The following is a 14947-nucleotide window of genomic DNA, read 5'->3' as shown; positions in this document are numbered from 1 at the left end:
CCATTGGATTTTGGTGTGTCTTCCCATGTCCAATCTTTAGAATCAGTTAGGCCTAACATGGCCTTTTTAGACATGATTTCCCAGGTTTGTGATGTTTTATCCATTTCTTCAATTTCCTGTGATATCCATCCTTCTTTGTTGCATGATAGTTCTTCTTCTCCATATACAGTTTTTTTTCATCCTTTCCAGATGTTAGAGTTCATGCTGAGCACTTTGCTTCACAATTGGGTGAAGGTACCAGCATGTCTTGCCTTCCATTGGCTGTGGATTAGCTTGCTTTGGTTTAACATCAAAGTCAAAGTAACAAATTTAGTTAAATCTAGTACTTATGAAGCAAATAAACCCAATTATAATAATATTATAAACATTTGTAACTATAAGTTACACTCTTTAGTATTGTCTTGCACAATGGTTCAAGTATAGTGTTTTGTACCTCTTCTACACAATGGCATAAACTAAATTTGATACGGAAATAAGTAATTCATTCTTTACTATAAATTAGTCTTCTACAATAGTGTAAATATGGTGTTTCATATCTCCTTTAAACAGTTGCATAAACCAAATTTTAACATTTTTGATACTGAAATATGTAGTTTCTCTTCTATGATTTTGGTTTACAGTATAGAATATAATAACTTTAAACCCGACATGCCTTTTTCCCTGTGTTAAATGAATACAGCTCTTTTAATTATTGTCTTTGCAAGGAAATTTCTTAGTTTATGATTTATTTATCAATTTTATGTTTTAAAATTGTTTTTTTAAAGTATGTTTAACATGAATATTTTCTCTGCTTTATTAGTGATACTTTCTGACATCTTTTTTTTTAACTTTGAGTTATAGCTCATAGGAATTTTCAGTTATGATAGTTGAATGAGTACAAGTAATAATTTTATTAAGCTGTTTTAATGAAGTTTTTAAACTAATTATTATGCTTGATCATTACAAATATTAAGGTACAAAAAAATAGATCAACTACCATGTGCAATGAACATATTAAAATTAAATCTTTGTGAAAATTGAATGAGTGCAAGTAGGAATTTTAAGCTGTTTTAATGAAGTTTTCAAACTGATGATGCTTCATGATTGAAAATATTAAAGTGTAAAAATGGATCAATTATCGTGTGTAATGAACATATTAAAATCAAAACCTGATGAATGTTGATTTAATACTATGAATAGTCACGATGAAAAATCGCTTATTATGAAAATTGATAATACAAACACTAAACATAATGATCATTAAAATCTTTACTTGTGAAAGTGAATCTAACATTACATCTAATGACTAAAAAGTGAATTAATGACTTAAGAAGTCTATACTTCTGATAGGTAAAATTTACTTCAGTCACATAAATAACTATTCTCCTTCAGTGCTGCTCTCTATATGCAAAAATGTTTTTGCATGCCACAAGACGTGAGCTTTTATGTACCCTACTTTCAATGTGGTTCAACTGTCTGACATATAAATTATCATGCAGAAATCTTCTACCAGTAGGAGTGCAAATCCAACCAATGATATTCCCTCTTATTTGATTATACTAAACTCTCACTCTCATTTGGCATTGCTCATATCAAGACTCTTTTACTGTGCTCTTTAGTTCTCTCTCTTTTTCTTTAAACTTAGTGCATTTTTTCCATTATTTCATTTTCATTTTTAAAACATTTTGTGAACTTCACTTATTTTTTCTCAATTTCATTTCTTTGCTGTAACTCTGTTGTCTTTGATTCATTCAGTGTTAACAATGAATTCCAAAGTCCATGTTACCACTTTGGAGGTAATACCATCTGCCAGCACATTTATACAGGCTGCAGGTGGGGGTAACTTGGCTATGGAATTATTGACTCATCTGTTGTGAGATTGATTATTATATGAGTCAACCTGCTTATGATGTTGACCATATTCATCTTGGATGTGCCAAACTTGTTGGGACTGAAAAGGAATTTGACAGCCTCTCCACTGATTTTGCCATATCTTCCTAAACCCCTACCATGCAATCAATTTGGTCTAATATGGCTTTTTTAAAGCATGATTTCTCAGGTATGTTCTGTTTTTTTCATTTTCCCCAGTTTCTTCTAATCCCCTTCCTTCTTTGTTACATGGTATCATCTCTCAATATTTTGTATTACCCTTAAGGTGCATGCAGAGTTTTTTTGTCTGTCAGTTGATTGAAGATGTTAGCACACCTCATCTTCCATGGGCTTCAGATAAGTTTGCTTTTGGAGGCCCTTATCCTTTTGTATTTGGTGCATATGTGGTCTCTTCAGTGAGCCCTGCATGACCAATGGAACCTTGTGTGGAATCTGTTAGGGCTCCTTTTTCTCTTCCTTCTTACCTTTTCAACAATCTGTATTGGTAGTTGGACAGGGCTCGCACACTGGCAGGTGTTCCACTTTTACCATATACTTGGATTTGCAAATTTTCATGGACTCTTCCCTCCAGGGCTGGGGTGTTTGTGTTGATGAGCATGACGCTTCAGGTCTATGGTTTCTGGCTGAACAATCTTACAGTATTAACTTCCTGGAGCTTCTGACCATACATTGTGCTTTGGGTCATTTTCTTCATCTTGCCACATCATCTGTTTATAATTCATTCTGACAATTTTATGGTGGTGGCTCATACCACTCAACAAGATAGCACTTGTTCTCATTCACATTATGGTTGAACCTTGGATCTTTTTTCTGTTACAGCTGTCTTCTTATCATAATAGATACCTTATATTTTCCCTAAAATCTCATCTCAATCACTTCTTGGAGGAAATTTTTCAGTTTGGTATGTGGACCACAACACATACATTCATCTCTCACTATCTGCATGAGATTGCTTTTTTACATCATTATGTTATTGTTTTTCACTTATGGTTATTTTTCAGACTTTGGTGAGAATGTGACTGAATAAGTTATCTTTTGTATACCTCTTAGTTTTCAGGGATATTTCCTTTTTCCTGTATGGATCCCACACTGTAGTAATGGTGCCTGGCCAGGTATACTTCATACAGTCAAATCCACACTGTCAGGTCATGTTGACTTCATATTTGTAACTCCCATGGCCACTCAGCTCATCTTTGAGAGGGAGGGCTCCACAAGATTACTTGTAGGTTTTCCTTGCAATATTGATTTGCATCATTAATGTACCCATCCTTGCCATTTCTTTGATTAAGTAAATCAAGTTTAGTTTGCTTTTCAAAATAGAATTTTTATCGTGACTTGTTGCACTGTCCCTAGTGTTGACATTCCTTCAGATTCTTCACCATATATTCCCATCCTTTTTCTTCCAGTGGAGTATGAGTGTCCTTACCATTTCCCAATTCCAAGCCACTGGAATGTGAAATCATTCAGTTTAAAAGTATGGTGGTAGTGTTCTGCTGGTGGAGATGATATCCACCAACCTGATGCTTCATCTCTGTACTGATTTGTCCAAGGAGATGTCTTCTCTCCTTTACTTAATTATACTCTTGTTCACTCCACCCATATTGTGGGCCATGGTGATGGTAATTGCAGACTACTTCGGTTCTTCCACTTTTGCTGTCTCTTGATGATTTTTATATACTGAGGAGGTTTTTGTGCTGGGATGGTTACTCTCATTATTGGTTTTGAGTAGGAGTGTTTACAGGGACATCTTTCATATGCTGATCATTAAGATGTATGTCCTCTAATTAATCAAACTATTTACCATATTTCTATCATATGTCCCATTCACAGATCAGTGTGTACGAGATTTCACTCTGATCTACTGAACTTAAGGTGAACATGGTGCAATCCTCTTTCCTACTCCCAGATGCTGCACATGGTCCATCTTCCCCTACACATTCTGCACTTAAGGGCACATCCTTTTTACTCTCACTCATATTTATGTAATCTGTGGAATTGGGATTCAGATATTGTGGTCTGGATCACTATACATCATTGTTCTCTTCCTTTTGGATGTACTCCTCCTATTTTATACCCATATCTGCATCATCTCTATCCACAATGAGTAAAGAGTATACCTGGTACAGAAGTGGTGCAGTCTCCCACATATGATCTAATGTGAGGATCTTCTCTTTTAGAGTGTTCTTTGGATGCTTTCAAAGGATGCTCTCCTGCAATATTGGTTCCTCCACCTATTCAGTTTGGAATTCTAGCTATTTATGTGGGAGGAGGTAATGTACTGTTATTACTCTAGACTAAATATGTATTTCTAATAGATACTTACGTCACCTCACACCTCCCATTCTTCCTCCTCATTGAAAACCAGTGATTCCATTTTCTCTCAAAACTCAAAGTGATAGTTTAGTAGAACTGAATAGAAGGAGTCACATGTGTAGAAGAGCAGTGTTGCACTCCTATTGGTAGAGGGTTATTGCAAGATGCAGTGGAATTATATTGAATGTAGGTTATGTGGGAGCTCAAGGCTTGTGGCATGTGAAAATATTTCTGCATGTAGAGGGCATAACTAAATGAGAATATAACTATTTGTGTTAGAGGAGGTAAGTACCTATCTGGAATAAATTTTTAGTGCAGTAAAAGTATTAACATATGAAAGTGTACTTAATACTACATTAACTGACCATTGAAAAACTTTTTTTATGAAACTTAGTTGTACTGCTCTATAATAACTTTTGAAAGGTTCATTCATGAAAGCACATTGGGTTCAAGAGTAAGAATTTTGTTCTTTTAATAATTTTGAATTGTTAGTTTTCATTAAAAATCATAAGTTATAAAAGCAGATTTTGTGATAGTTTGAGAAAATATTAGAAATGAAGTTTCAAAATTATTGATCTGCAAATTTTGCTTCTGTGGTACTTCCTAGATGTGGGTTTTAGTATGCAGTATTGTAAATATATAATTATTAGAATGTACAGGCAATGTACTTCCAGGATGCTGGGTCATGAACAAGGAGAAATTGCAACTAAATGACCAATTTACTGTTAGTGCATGTATTATTAGATAAATTACAAAATAAAAGCAAATCTATTTGCCATTTGACCTTTATAGTTTCCATATATATAACCCAACCTTAATAATATTCATATTAGGACTTTGTGTTATGGTTATAAATGCCTCACCAATGATTTTTTTTTTTTTTGCAGGTATAAATTCAACACATTTACTGTATTATTGGGATCATTTTCTTACCTGAACGTAAATCCCTGCCCAGTAGATCTCTTTCTTGAGGGTATTGATAGGATGGATAAGATTTTAATTGTACATGTCAACAGTCAGGGTGCCATCAGTATTGTGCAGATTTCCAAAAGTTACAGGTGAGATATAGCCAGCACTTTTATTGATTTCCTCGAGTGCTTTGCTAAATGTTGACTGTGATACCATCATTCTCTCTGTCTTTAAATTACCATTGCTTGCTGCCAACAGTTTAAACTTGAATTCACCTGTAAAAGTAATAATCCATCAGATTTGTTCATCCCATTATTTAAAGTCTGATGTCCATTTCAATCTATTGGTTATCTCCCCTGAGTAGTGTTTTGTTAAGCAGCTACACAACTTATTTAGCCACTTTGTTTTTGATGTGTATTTTACTATTCTGGAGGTACCATACACACAGTTACTACTATAGGGATTATGCTACTATGACACTGTTTTGGGAAATAGTAGGACTTTTTATACCACTGTAGGAACTAATAATGTATTGCTGTCTGGTTGTTGATGCAGCGTAATTAATAAAATATGGTTGTATTCTGGTGCATCTCATTTCATGATAAAATTATATAAACAGTCTCAAAGTTATTATCTTCACCGTTTAGCTTTTATGAGATTTAGTTTCAGAAGTGGTATTTATACCACTTTACTAGAAAATTACTGAGGAAATGAGAAACATAAGTCTTTATTTATTCATTAAGTATACGTATGTGAATTTTTTTATTCACTACACAATTTCACACTACTCACCCTAATTCTCACCCCACCAGAAATATTTTTGCCGATATCAGTGGTTGCCACCAGTACATGGTAACTTCTGTACGCTCGCTTACGATTTTAGCATCAAAATTAACTATTTAGAACAGAAGAAAAAGTTAGTTTTTTATAATGATTTCAGCAAAAGGCAAGAATAACCCAAAGAGGTTTCCGAAGATTGTTTTTATGCAGTGTTTTGCAAAATGTAGCATATACAGTGTCTGAAACTTTCAAGAAGCAATTTTGTCTCAATTGGAAATTATGCTTATGTACCGTTTTAGTTTTCAAATTTTTTGTTGATTAAAATGTGAAAAATATGTTCAGTAATGATAGTTTTTCTCCACTTAAGTTGTAGAATTTTTCTTATCTTCCCTGTCACAGTTTTCTTTCATTTAATCGATTTTAGCTAATAGTACGTAGTGAAAGCTGTAGGCAGTAGTAGTGAGAGTTCCTTAACAAACGCAAAAATCAGCTAATGTTAGATTCAGCAGTATTATTAAAACTATATTTCATCACAGCCTCGACCGAACGTGATCTGGTGGTTTACGTGACGAACTGCGAATCAAGTGGTTTGCACCTTATTGTCGTAAAATCACGCTTCGCACTTAGGGTTCGTATACGAGTGACTAACAAATTAAACTATTTGATTAGTTGTCAAAAAGTTGGCTGTTGAATAGTTGCGTTCTCTGTAGTTTATCAGTTCAAAATTAGGAACGATAAACACGTTGGTTTCGGTGGACATGGTTTTAAAGTATAGTAAAAGGACATTGTTAAAAAAATGTTGTTATAGTTTGTCGACTTACAAGATTGTGCTTAAATACAATTTGTCTTCAGTTGTGACAGTTTGACACTTTCTTGTAAAAAGAATGTCAGACGAACGTCGAGTCAAAATGAATACGCACATGTAACCACTGGCAATAATAATACAATAGAAATTAGATATAATGACTTGCGTGTTTTCAAGTTTATTGATAAAAATCATAGTTCAATAGAAACAAACCGGAGATTCACCTTATACACAGGTTTTTAAGACTGTCAGCTGTTAATTATATAACTGAATTATGTTCCTGATCGTATTTTAGCAGGCAACTAGGCGTGTTCAGTTTCCTCGACTAGTGGTTTGTTTCAGCTTTGGTCCGATTGTGATAAGAAGACTTCCGTTACCAGACTGCTCTTATCACAGAACTAGCGGACGCAGCTACGGAAATGTATGATGAGGTTTGGGAGTGTGGCGCCGCTTCCCGTTGAGGGTTACACCACCTGCACGTGTTTCTTGCCTTAGTCGGGGTATCCTTGGACTACGTGTAGTGGTGAGATTCTGTGAAACTGTTAAGTTTAGTAAACACCCGTTTTTCTTTAGCACGGAAAGAGTATATAAAATGAGTCAACTCAACAGATAAACGGATCATTGCCAGTGTTATGTAGAGTCTACAGAGAAAAATAGTAATACATGCTTTGCAGAAATTACGTTTGTCTTTATGTTAAAAGATTGCACTAAGAATACTTTTATGTTAATGACTTCAGCGTACTTTATATTAGTGAGTACCCACCCTCTGAAGCCATGGTTGTGGAGAGGTAGGTTTCTTTTATGTGATATCATTGTATACTTTTTACACACTCACACACAATTATTTGTTTATTAGGATTGTTTTGAGCTACCTTTGTAGCAGGTGTAGTGCTATGTTTTCAATAAGTTATGGAACTTCCCCCTTCCCCCATTTTACTTTTATTTTTGTATCAGGACTAAGATTATAGATCAAATTTACTTATTTGTTTAAAATCTTTGAAAGTGGGTGGAGACACACACTATTAACACTGCTAGAGGTGGTTTTTAGCTTTAAAATGTGTGTTAGATAAAATGAGAATTGAGTGAAATAGTACAACTTTATTTTGTTGATTTTTGACACTATTTAAAAATACTATAGTTATTTAATTATTGGCCTTTTTTAAATGTTATGATAGTCTATTAAGCCAAGTTCATGAATAACATTAACTCTAGTTGGACAGTAAAGTTTAACTGTTCAGGCTTGATGAACTTGAGTGCAATACACAAATACTCGAGGAAACAGTGTTTAAGATTGTTCTTTTTTATATGTTAATTTTACCCCATTTTACATAACTAAAACACGTGTAACGTATTAAATGTTACTAGTTGAGAAATTAAATGTACTGTGTACATTACAGTTACCCAAGTAATAATGGAAAGCAGGTCTAAGATATTAGAAAATGAAGTATTTAAGGTTTCAAATAAAATTTTAGTAGTATAATGTCTTCTGATACACGTTCGTAGATTTACTTTTAGCCTCTGGTTTTCAGTTAGCATTGTTGTACTTTACAGATACAATGTATTTTTATGGCCTGCCTAGTCATTAGGATATTCGGCTGTAATCTGAGGATCGCGAGTTAGAATCCCGCTTTCGAACACACTCGCCATTTTTAGCCGTGTGGATGCTACATTGTGACCGGCTATCACGATTCGTTCGTAAAAAGTAGCTTATTGGCTGCTTTTCCACTTGTCTGTCACAAAACCTTCGAGTAGCTTTGCGAGAAATTCATCAAACAAATGGCCAATACATTTAGAAAAATATACATGTATAATGTTTGTGATTAAGATGCGTATATAGGTGTTGTTTTGTTTTTTTCAAATACAAGTTCAGCTTACGCACTGATAGACTAACAGTACTTCAGTAGAAGTGAGACACAACCACTGGCATGTGTGGAAAAGGTAATTTGTTTAGATCACAACCCCCCGACCCATTTAGAGTTCGTACAAGGGACGGAAAGCTGACTTCTGTTTCTTGTGTGTGAAACGAGAAACAAAGTATACTTCAATATATTGTTGATAGCTAAAATTGGTTGTTAAAAAACAGAGAAAACCGGTTAAAATGTAATGCTAGCAAGAACGTTGTTCCATTTCTCTCGATAAGCTATACTTTTGCACGTGCGTTAATGTATATATATTTGTTTAACACTTTTTTAAACTATGGTTTTTAAGAATGGGGAGAGCGAAGCCTACTTGTACAACGTGTACTATCCAATACGGCATATAGGTTTGTGACCGTACGCTTTCTTCAGAGATTTATTACTATTGATAGAGAATAAATCTGCAGTGTATCACAGCGATATTGACAATAAGTTATCTAAGTGTAACTATTTGAACATATTTGCGTAACAATACGTTAGGTTACAGTTGAATGCTATAATTTGTCACTTGAAGAGACTTGAGACTATATATTAATAAAACACGTATCACCACATGTTGTAAACGAATTTTATTTTACATTGAAAATAAAAACACTGAAACTTCCGCATATACTTAGCTAATAGTATTTCCGAGTCTAATACCATTGTAACATGGTCTTGACCTCCTGACAAAAAGGCGTTTTCTCGAAACGTTGCGTGAGATAAAGTAGAAAAGGGTTTCATTTATATGTGCAAATTTATTCTTTATTATCATTTAACAATATTACAATAGGCATTTCTTCAATGTATAAATTTAGTGAACATTATAGTTGCTTGTTTATTTATTTTACATATATGTGTTTCATATTGTGCTAAGTGGGTTTGTTTCTAGAATGATAATTATACAATTTATTCAATTATCTGGTACCAAGAAGAATTATTATCGTTCCTATAACATCCGCGGACTATTAATAATAATAATACCAGAAATCTCCGCCCTTCGGGCAGGTAAACTTCTAGTTTCTGTGGAAGGCCGGCCTGCTTTAGAGCAGTCCTTAGCGAAACCAGGGTGAAAATTACTTGTTAAACTTGAAAGTGCTGAACTGCAGCATGATAAAAGAATTGTAAAAAGAAATAGGAATCACAGAGCAATAGTGACACATTGCTTATTAGATTTAACTTTTATTCGAGAGTGTCGTGTTTTAAAAATAATGCGCAGAGGGCTGAAGGAAATTTTTCAGACAGTGTTATATGTGTAGCTGTTTAATGTCAGACACACATTTTGTTATTTTTATATTATTATGTATTATCACTTTGATTTGTTTTAGTTAATGTGTTGGTGTTTCTCTTCATATTTCGCATTAAGTTTCCAGCATGGTATACTCTAAAATGTGTTTTGATTACGAACAGTGATGCAAATTTGAGAAACAAAAATTTCCTGTTGACTTGGTAGCTGAGGCAAAGTTGAAGGAGATGATTGTCATAGAATCTTCATTAAGGTAACATGCATATCAAGGTCATTTGTCAAGTATGCTAGAAAGTAACTTCTTAAAAAAAAAAACATTTCAAATCATTTAGAGACAAATATATTTTTTTCTCAAATGATAATTTTTATTACCTTCTTGGTTTTAGAATTTTATGAATATACATGTGTGTATCATCAGTAGCGCATGCCCCCGCAATTGCGGGAGGAGGGTCGAGACAAAAGGTAGCTCAGTTGGGCTTTACAAACTTAAGAATTGCTTACAAGGGTAGATACATTAAATATGATTTGTTTGAACTAACGGGTGGTTGCATAATTCTGTTTAGTTAATGATATCAGTCAGCTAGTTGTAACTATGATTATAGGAAAATAACTCTATGGGGTTCAGTTACTTTCTATGGATAGGGGGAGTGATCTTTTGTGGTTACGCTACTGTGGATTGTACATTTTATATATATTAGCATTAAGTTATTTTGTAGAGATATATGTAAAGCACAGTTGTTGATTTTAGATGGATAAGCAATAAGACAAATGGTTCGAGTTTGGCAGTATACCACTTCAACTATTCGGCTTTAATGCTACGAATGAGAATTAAAGTGAACGAGGAAGTGGTCAGCAAGATATATGAAGTCGGCAGGAAATAAAAGTAACGTTTATGCCTCGCATAGTATAGTTATCTTTGTATTGGATGAACAGTTAGTGTTCAATGAAAGGAGCGGTTTACACTTTTATTTATAACATTATTATTTGTAAGGAAATTTGGTATCTTTGCTAGACTTGCAGTATTTTGATGAGCCCTATGTAAACTAAGTATTTTACTCGATTATTTAACATCTATGTTTAATCTATTCAGACAGTGTTGTAAAGACTGTAATTATAGATAGGCTTAAAAAGTCTCATTTTCAATTCATTATTATATCCATTCATGATAATATTAGATTAACTATATGTATTGTAAAATTCTCGTTTGTCAGTTAAAAATTAGAATATAACAGAGTCTTGTAATATATGTTGTATGAACATTTCGATGGTCAGAATTGTTTCCAATCTACTGTTTGATTAAGTTGTAGAGTTGTAATTTAGAAAAAATAAAAGTAATTCATCTTATATAATCGTTTATTTCTACTTAGAGAATAATAAGTATTGCTTTAGAATAATGAAACGTAAAGACTACATGAGAAAAAATGTAGTTACAGAAATGGTTATTTCTCTATATCCTGTAAATTTCAATTATTACTGATTTGTTACATATACTGTAAAAAAACAAAAAAAAAACACACTCCAACAATATTTGATAAACTTGAAAACAATTACATTGAATAGCTTTGGTATAAATGTTTTGAATGTTAACTTTCACTGCCACATTTGTCAACAATTCTACCAATACCAGGTTTGTTTTTAGATACATAATATAAACTAAAAGAAATGTTTTAGTGTTCAGTTATTTAATGACAAATTTGAAACTGGTGCACTTTGAGAAGTTTAAAATGGAACACTTTGAACTCTGTATAAGTTAATATATATGTATCATTGGCAGAATAAATTTAGGTTTAAAGGTCATTGTTGTAGTCCTTGACAAACTATAGTATGCTCAGTAGGATCTGTGACTTTTCCAGGTTTTACCAGTAGCGATTCTACAAGTGGTATTTATAGCGGTAGTTTGAATAATCTCATGGCCATTGTGATGGACCATCTACAAGATCTGTGATACTTCCAGGCTTCAACATTTGCACATTATAGGGTTATCCACAACATATGCATACTTATGTTTCACTAGTGACTTTGCTCTCACCTTGTGGAAGGAGATATGTGATACTTTATCTTATTCTATGAAATGTGGACCCTTCCAGAATAGTCCTTCATTGGGGGTGCTTGCTGCCTTTGTTAGGCGAGCTGCCCAGTGAAGGGCTGTTCTGTCAGGGAATAGTCAACAATATATTCTTTGGATGTTTCTCAGGATGATTCTTTTCAAAGTTTCATTAAGTTCTGTGTTTCATCAGGTAAATACATTTGTTAAAGTGGCTTCATTGTTGGTTAGTAATTAATGTATTTTCTATATATGTTTAGAAGTTACATTGTTGTAATTATTTTTATCTACAAGTTGTGTCATAACCAGCTTTTTTTTTTTATTGATACTTTGTGAGCTTTATTTGAGATTTGTTCTATAATTCAGTGCTCAAAGGAATTACTTTTAGTGATAATTTGTCATTATATGATTTGTGTTTGCTTTTCATTGTACTCTGTTATTACATATGTAGCTTGTTTTCAGTGAGTGATAAAAATTTAAATGATTTAAAGTAAAATTTCAGTCACTTTATTACAGAGATTTTGTATTTGTTCATGAATAAATACAATTTTATTTTACTGGTTTTAGTTCTTTCTTCAATAGTGACATACCAGGGTCTGGAAAGTTTTGGGGCAAGGTTTTCTAAAGATCCAGCCTCACCATCTTATTTATTATCCACTAACTCTTTCTACAATTGCATTGTAATTACTCTTGTATACCTTCTCAAAAGTAAGAAGCAGTGAGGATTGTTAGAGTGGGGTAAACACTTTGTTTTCCTTTTTTTTTTTTATTGTTTGTAGTATCATTGGGGTATTTTCTAAATCCTAACATGACATTCCTAAACCTATGTTTTAGTTACTGATAAAAAGATAATAATTCAGTTTTTATTTCTACATTCCATATTCCATTAAAAAGTTTCAACTCTTATTTTCAAAACTGCCCTGTCTGTGTAAATAAACACAATTGTTTGAAAAAATGTTTCTAATATCTTGTTGTTTTGTATATTACATTGTATCCCACTAGTGTTTTAATGACTAATGATGTGTTAATACTTTCAGTAATATGTATCTCACAGTGCATTTGCTACAGTTTTTTTTTTATAATTTTGACATTTCATTTATTTAATGTCAATATGTTTCCTCTTGTATAGAAATGTCACTTTTGGTGGGAATTTTGTAATTGCCTAAATAATTCCTTAAGCCACTGTAATTCAAAATGGTATTCAAAGATAAGCAATCCAAGTTTATAAAATATTTAATTTTAAACAATCATTATTTGATTTTGATCATGATTTATTTGACAAACAGAATTCCAGAATTTAAGGTCAATATATAAAATGTCATACTAAATAAAATTATTTGTTAGCTGTAATATAATCTGATTTGAGCATGATTGTTGAAGACAGAAAACCAGTAGTTAACATTTGAACTAACTGCAATATTAGTGCAAGGTAGTTTTTTTCAATTTTATGTTGGGCTCATTAAAATTTAAAACTAACTTCATCTCTTTGTAGTATGTTCAGTTAGATTAAAATTACAGCTTTTTATGGAAAAACACATAATTGCCACATATATATATATCAGTTATGTCTGAATTTTATCTTAAACATCAAATTTTGATTAAACAAGTTAACAGAAAAAATTGACTGAAGGTAGCAGAATAAATGAGAATATCACCTATGTGAATAATTCATAGTAGAATATGCAAGAGTAGTTCATAACAGAATGAGCATAAGGATCTCAATTATGTGAGTGGTTCATGGTCATGTTTGTTGCTAAAAGCCAACAACTGTTGGGTACTACATGGTTATTTACATATCTTCTGACAAGTATTAACTTCTGATGAGAGCAAGTTACAAGTCAGGAAGCTTAGAGCCATATATTTGAAATATGACTATTTTTGCTAAGATCCAACCAATCAATGCCTGTTTAGGCCCTTATAAATCATTTTATGGTGTTTTACATATTCTTCAAATTATTTTTAATAACATGTGGAAAATCATGTTTTCTTGACTAATATAAATATGTGACTATGACAAAAAAATAAACTTTCATTTTTTGTATAAAAAATAATTTGTTATTGAATTTTTTTTTCTTCTGGTGGAAAAAATTACATTCAAAATTATATATTTCAACATGGCCAACATTAATTTGAAAATGTTAATATTCATGAAGTGTCTTATCTTCAAAACTCCAGTAAAGGTGCAAAATGCAAGTTTCCCCAATTTTCCATCATATTTGTACATCTTTTACTTTTCATTTCTGCTAGTTCCTTCCTGTTTTGTTATGACATTTGATCAGTGTACAACAGACCAAACTTCACTTTAAAATTTATCATATCTTGAGCCATTATTAGCAATAACAAATGAGAAAAAAATGTACATATGGAATCAGTTAGTATAATAGAGAACATGCTCATGCATAAAAAATATTTGAAGTGCTTGCTTTAGGAATGTTTTAAGGTTTTGAAAAAACGTGTTACAATTCAACACAGGTGTATTATGCAATTCCACTTAAAAATGTAAAATCAAGTTATTGGAGTGAAGATATTCTGCCACAGAAAATATTCCACCCATCCAGGATGCTCTGTTTCAGCATTCAAAGTGTGTTTGTTTCTAAGCTCGAACCTGTGCAAGCAGTACATAATTCACCCTAAAGGGCTGGCGTTGGAAATGGGCTAAAGACAATAAATCTTGACTTCATCTCTACACCACTATTGATGGACTCCCAAAAAAACTTTCCAAGTTTGGATGCCAAATGAAGAATGATTTTGATGCTAGTTAGAATTTGTTTGTTTTTTGGAATTTCGCACAAAGCTACTCGAGGGCTATCTGTGCTATCCGTCCCTAATTTAGCAGTGTAAGACTAGAGGGAAGGCAGCTAGTCATCACCACCCACCGCCAACTCTTGGGCTACTCTTTTACCAACGAATAGTGGGATTGACCGTAACTATATACACCCCTACGGCTGGGAGGGCGAGCATGTTTAGCGCGACGCAGGCGCGAACACGCGACCCTCGGATTACGAGTCGCACGCCTTACGCGCTCGGCCATGCCAGGCCTACTTGTTAGAAATGTACCAATTTTAGCAGTTGTAACTCTGAAAAGA

At 33.1% G+C, this 14947-nt stretch overlaps 2 long non-coding RNA genes across 4 annotated transcripts in view; one reads left to right on the top strand and one right to left on the bottom strand.

The window, feature by feature from the left end:
- Nucleotides 1-6993, bottom strand: part of LOC143238358 (uncharacterized) — a 38607-nt gene extending 31614 nt beyond the window's left edge. For both annotated transcript variants that reach the window (XR_013020545.1, XR_013020546.1), the window contains exons 1-2: nucleotides 6693-6993; nucleotides 5116-5366 (exon numbers count right to left, since the gene is read on the bottom strand). This is a non-coding gene — a long non-coding RNA (uncharacterized LOC143238358). The remainder of the gene's footprint in view (nucleotides 1-5115; nucleotides 5367-6692) is intronic.
- Nucleotides 6994-7110: 117 nt separating this feature from the next.
- Nucleotides 7111-12418, top strand: LOC143238357 (uncharacterized). Of its 2 annotated transcripts, XR_013020544.1 has the most exons (3): nucleotides 7162-7464; nucleotides 9982-10070; nucleotides 11671-12418. It is a non-coding gene; the product is annotated as an uncharacterized LOC143238357 (long non-coding RNA). The 2 variants fall into 2 exon arrangements; XR_013020543.1 differs by lacking the exon at nucleotides 9982-10070 and having other exon boundaries at nucleotides 7111-7464.
- Nucleotides 12419-14947: the final 2529 nt, after the last annotated feature.

This window comes from Tachypleus tridentatus, chromosome 13 (genome assembly GCF_004210375.1).
Source record: "Tachypleus tridentatus isolate NWPU-2018 chromosome 13, ASM421037v1, whole genome shotgun sequence".
Classification (NCBI taxonomy): Eukaryota; Metazoa; Arthropoda; class Merostomata; order Xiphosura; family Limulidae; genus Tachypleus; species Tachypleus tridentatus.
Note: the sequence above shows the minus strand (reverse complement) of the source record. Positions and strands in the feature narration are given on the sequence as shown.